Consider the following 5809-nt stretch of genomic DNA (forward strand, 5'->3'; position numbering starts at 1 on the left):
GGGGCACGTAGTGTCTAAAGCCGGAATCGAAGTAGATCCTGATAAGGTGAAAGCAGTAGTGGAATGGGAAAGCCCCAAGAATGTCACTGAAATTAGAAGCTTCTTGGGTTTGGTTGGATACTACTGGCGTTTCATTGAGAATTTCGCCCGAATCTCAGCACCAATGACTAAATTAACCAAAAAGGGTGTGAAATTCGACTGGGCAGAGGAATGTGAGAGGAGTTTCCAGGAATTGAAGCAGAGGTTGGTGTCGGCCCCTGTGTTGACCATCCCTGAAGGCACAGGTGGAATGACAGTCTACACTGATGCTTCCAAAGTTGGTTTGGGTTGCGTTCTTATGCAACGCGGGAAAGTAATAGCGTATGCATCCCAACAACTAAAGGAGTATGAGAAGAACTACCCCACTCATGACTTAGAACTAACCGCAGTCATTTTTGCCCTTAAGATTTGGCGACATTATTTGTATGGGGAGAAGTGTGAGATATACAGTGATCACAAAAGTCTGAAGTACTTCTTCACCCAGAAGGATTTGAACATGAGGCAGAGAAGATGGCTTGAACTCATGAAGGATTATGACTGCGATATTCAGTATCATCCCGGCAAAGCTAATGTAGTGGCAGATGCATTGAGTCGGAAGACACAGACTGTGTCGCTCTCATACTTAGCAGTCAGTCCACCACTCGTGCAAGAGGCGATGCTAATGGATGAAACCCTCCTATATGAAGGGGCAACCTTAGAGCTTGAACATCAACCAGAAAACCTTAAATGGTTGACTGTATTCTTGACGGCTCTACAGGTGCATCCGGAAATTAGGCAAGAGGTGATAATGAAGCAACCTTTGGATCCTGAATTGCAGCGGATCAGAGTTAAGGTTCAAGACCAAACAATGAACGACCCAGATTTTACTTTAGCCAGTGATGGGGCATTGATGTTTCGAGACAGATTCTGTGTACCCGATGATTTGGATATACAAGATAAGATAGTGAGAGAAGCACACAGCTCCGAGTACTCACTCCACCCAGGAAGTACCAAGATGTACAAAGACCTCAAACAAAGTTACTGGTGGCCAAACATGAAAGTCACCATAGCTCTGTATGTGGCGACTTGTCTTACTTGCCAGAAAGTAAAAGTTGAGAGGCATCGACCTTATGGTACTCTTCAGCCACTCCTAGTACCAGAATGGAAGTGGGAAAGGATTACGATGGACTTCATCACCGGACTACCAAGTACACCTAAGGGAATGGACTCGATATGGGTGATCGTTGATCGGCTTACCAAGACTGCTCATTTTATCCCTATCAAGACCAAGTTCTCCATGACCAAACTAGCATAACTTTACATGGACAACATAGTGCGCTTACATGGAGTGCCAGTAAGCATTGTTTCAGATAGGGACCCAAGGTTCACTTCCAGATTTTGGAAAAGCTTACAGCGTGCCTTGGGATCACAGCTGAATTTGAGTACAGCTTTTCACCCACAGACGGATGGTCAGTCGGAGCGAACCATACAGATATTAGAGGACATGCTCAGGGCATGTACAATGGAGATGAGTGGTAGTTAGGAAGAATACATACCCCTTATGGAGTTTACCTATAACAACAGTTACCAAGCTACAATTGGGATGGCTCCGTATAAGGCATTATATGGCAGGAAGTACAGAACTCCTTTGTATTGGGATGAGGTAGGTGAACGTCGAATGTTAGGACCTGAGATGATACATATGACTTGTGACAAAGTCGACGTTATTCGAGAACGGATTAAAGCAGCTCAGTCCTGTCAAAAGAGCTATGCAAACACCCACAGAAAAGACATTGAATTTCAGCCAGGAGAAAAGGTATTTCTTAAGATCTCTCCTACTAAAGGGTTGCAAAGGTTTCACAGGAAGGGGAAGTTGAGCCCAAGATACATTGGACCATTTGAGATCTTAGCTCGGGTTGGTTCAGTAGCCTACATGCTTGCTTTGCCACCTTCACTTGGGGATGTTCATAATGTATTCCATGTATCCATGCTGAAGCGATACGTTCATGATCCCTCTCATGTATTACCCGTGGAGCCAGAATACCCTAAAGCTGACATGACCTATACAGAGCAGCCAGCTAAAATTTTGGACCAAAAGGTGAATACCCTTTGCAACCGCTCCATTTCCTATGTAAAAGTGCGATGGGCTAATCATTCACTTGAAGAAGCGTCTTGGGAGAAAGAGGATGAAATGCAATCCAAGTACCCTCATCTTTTTTATCAGCCAGGTACGCAATTTCGAGGACGAAATTTTTCAGAAGGGGGGGTAAATGTAATACCCTACTTCTTAAACCCAGTCTGATTACACGGTTGACCCGGTTTAACCATGCAGGACTCGAACCGGAGAGAGTTAGAGCGGGCTCCTTATGGACTATGATGGCAAGGGTGACCTTAAACACCGACTGGCCCGACAAGTCTGAGCCAATGCCAGAAGAGACGGGAGTACCCAAGCCGTGTACGTGCACCTATCATAAGGCCATGTACGGATAAAGCAGGTATTGTAGAGATATATTAAGGTGTATACATATATTACATCGTATGCCAGGGGTGGGGTTCGTGCCGAGGCCCAAACTCTGTCAAAATTTCAAGTTTTGGCCCTCAGGTGGGCCGACAGGTGGGTGCACCCACCAACCTGAGTGACCCATCCATGTGAACTATTTAGTTATTTAAGAAGTATATATATAGCATTTATGATTTTCTTTTCTTTTCATTTATGACACTCGTACGTTGGTGAGGATAGTAAAGAGGAGAGAGAAAAGAAAGGGAAAGAAGAAGAGAAGAGAAGGAAGAGAAAGAAGAGAAGGATTTCAGCGGCGCCGAAGCTTGATCTTCCCATTCCGGCGCCGGAAGAGTGATCTTCAACACTAGATCTACATTTAGAGGTAAGCAAAGTTGGGTTCCTTAAACATTCACCATACCCAAGTAAAACCCTTGATTCGAGAAGGGTTTCTTGAGATCTTGTAAATCCCCTTTGAAATGATGAATCTAAGGTTTAATAGATGATTTATGTGCTGATCTTGAAGGATTTGAAGAGGTATTGACAAGGTTGGAGAAGCATTGTGGATTTGAAATGATTTTGAGGGTTTGAAGGTGTTCTTGAGCAAAGAAGGTAAGATGGCTTCCCATCACTTGAATCTAACCTAGATCGAGGTTAGAACCATCCTATAAGACATTGAAAGTGTGAAGAATGGGTTGGGAAAAGCCCCATTTGAATCCCCAAAGAATGGAGGAAGTTGGGAAGAAACAACAGTTTTCCTGCCAAGACCGATGGGCAAGACCGGTGGGCCATCTGGCCCGCCTGTGGGCACCCGCCTGAGAGGGTAGGGCCTTCGGGCACAATCGACGGGCCAGACCGGTGGGCTAATCGGAGGGCCACCCTGCCCGCCGGTCTTAGCAGTCCCCCCTGGCCCAATCGACGGGCCAACCGGTGGGCCAGCCTACTCGTTGGTCCAGACCGGTGGGGCAACAGGTGGGCCAGATAGGTGGGCTGTCTGACCCACCTGTGGGGCTCCAAATGTGATTCTTACGTCCGATTGGACCCAAATCGGATGTGCGACCTTCTTTTAACGTTCTAAACATGATTTTATCATCGGATCTCGTTAATTTTGATCCAAAAATGGTGAAATACTAACCCCGCTCACTCATGTTAGGTTCACCAAATCCTACGCTTCTCGCACCGGATCTCACCCGTACCGAATGGGAATCCTTGTACACTACAAGTAAGTGGGGAGAGGACGTTTGGCCTTGTTTCAAGGCATTTTTTGGCATTCATTTAATTGTATCTAGTCTAGTCATGCCATCATGAATATGCTATATAGATTAGTCATCCTCACATTGTTATGCATGTGTGCTATGTTTACTTTCTAAATGCCAAGTGATGAGATGCTTATGTGATGAATGTTGACATCATTGTGCATGATGCATTGATAGACTAGATGTCGTAGTCGGCTTGGACACGAGTGCATTGGTGGCTCGTGGTATAGGACGCGGTGGTACTATGCAATCATACTATTGTCATATAGGAGCATGCGGTTTAGGATTTTTACCATCCCGTGCTACGAACCTTCCCAACAGGGGTTAAGGTGTTGGGTTAACAATTAGGGGGAAGCAGTGGTCACGGTTGTCGGGTCACTGTGGCGGTTAGACATAATGCCTGGCGGGTCATTAGGACAGTCGGCAACCCCGGTGGTATATTCAAGAGGGCCAATCATACTGCTTTTAAATTGCTGGGGTCAGCACCTTTAATTTCAGTCATTTACTGTTCTGTTGAGAGCCAGTGGTCGATAATGTTTTTACTTTTTCGAGTACTCACGGTGGGCCTTCTCCGATAGCCCTATGGGCGTATCGCGGGATGGAGTTCACGGCTCGTACCCGGAGTATACGCGCACTGTGGCTATAGTAGCACTAAACTAAAGACTTAGTAATGTTGCTTAGGTGGATGTGATTTAAAATGTATTGCATAGCATGTATTGCATATGATTGTGTTTTACTGTGTGGACTGCTGTATGGTCCATCTTTCCACTTACTGAGCTAGTGAGCTCATTCTATATGTGCACTCCTTTTTAGATGATTTTGTAGGTCATACATCTTAAGAGCACAGGGTGGGTCCCACAGTCGAGTTCCCCGAAGAGGACTGGTGGGCCCCTGAGGAGTTAGAGCACGACACTGATTGCCCGTGCGAGAGTTGTGCTGCGGGATCGCAGTTCTGATGTCGGGCTGAGCTCCACTTTTGAGGTCGAGCTGAGCTCTACCACGTGATGCCGAGCTGGGCTCAAACCTTGATGCTGAGCTGAGCTCTAACCTTGATACCGAGCCGAGCTGTGTACTCTGATTATTTTGATGGTTTCCTTTATGTACTTGATATGTGAATTGTACTTTTATTGTGTAAATATCATGCCTTCGGGCCCACATGTATATAACCATTGTATCACAATTCGGGTATCAAGTATTATGGGAATAATCACAAGTAAATCTAGTCTTCCGCTGATCTGATAAGCTTTTATTAGTTGTGTGTATGCTGTGGTGGAATATAGTATCAGATGATCCTGGCAGGTTTGGGTTAACCGGTGTTAACCCGGTCACTGGCCCGGTTCAGTGTGAACGGGGTGTGACAATACCTCTTACAGGTCAATGATTGGTAGCCTATTGTATCTAACAACTAGTAGGCCTAACACCTTACAAGTTGTGTGTATGGTAGCCAGATCCCAAGTAGGACCAAGGTAGACTCATGTGGCAGCAATGAATAGAATTTTCAAATATCTAAAGGGGACCAATGAGTTTGGTCATGGTTTCCGAAAGTCAAGAGCCTCAGTTTGTCAGCTTTCTCAGATGCAGAATGGGTTAGATGTATGGATGATAGGAAAGCACAAGTGGTAGTGTATTCTATTTGGGGAGCAACTTGGTGGCTTGGCACAGCAAGAAGAAAGAGTCAATCTCTCTTTTAATTGCAGAGGTAGAGTATATTGCAGATATATCCTATTACACACATGTTGTGGATGAAACAGATGTTAAAGGATCTAAGTTTCGAGGTTAAGCAGGTAGTGACATTTTATTGTAACAATACAAATGCTATCAATATCTCTAAGAACCCGGTGATACATTCTAGAACAAAACACATTGCCATTTGGTATCATTTCTTGAGAGATAAGGTGATGAAAAATGTAGTCAGAATGGAGTTTGTTTTCACAACAGAACAAGTGGCTGACATCTTCACTAAATTTCTTCCCAAAGAGCAGTTTGAATTCCTCAAAAAAAAGTTGGGAGTGGTGGTTCATCCCAAGAACAAGGGCTT

Source organism: Macadamia integrifolia, unplaced genomic scaffold, assembly GCF_013358625.1.
Source record: "Macadamia integrifolia cultivar HAES 741 unplaced genomic scaffold, SCU_Mint_v3 scaffold1974, whole genome shotgun sequence".
In the NCBI taxonomy this organism is placed as follows: Eukaryota; Viridiplantae; Streptophyta; class Magnoliopsida; order Proteales; family Proteaceae; genus Macadamia; species Macadamia integrifolia.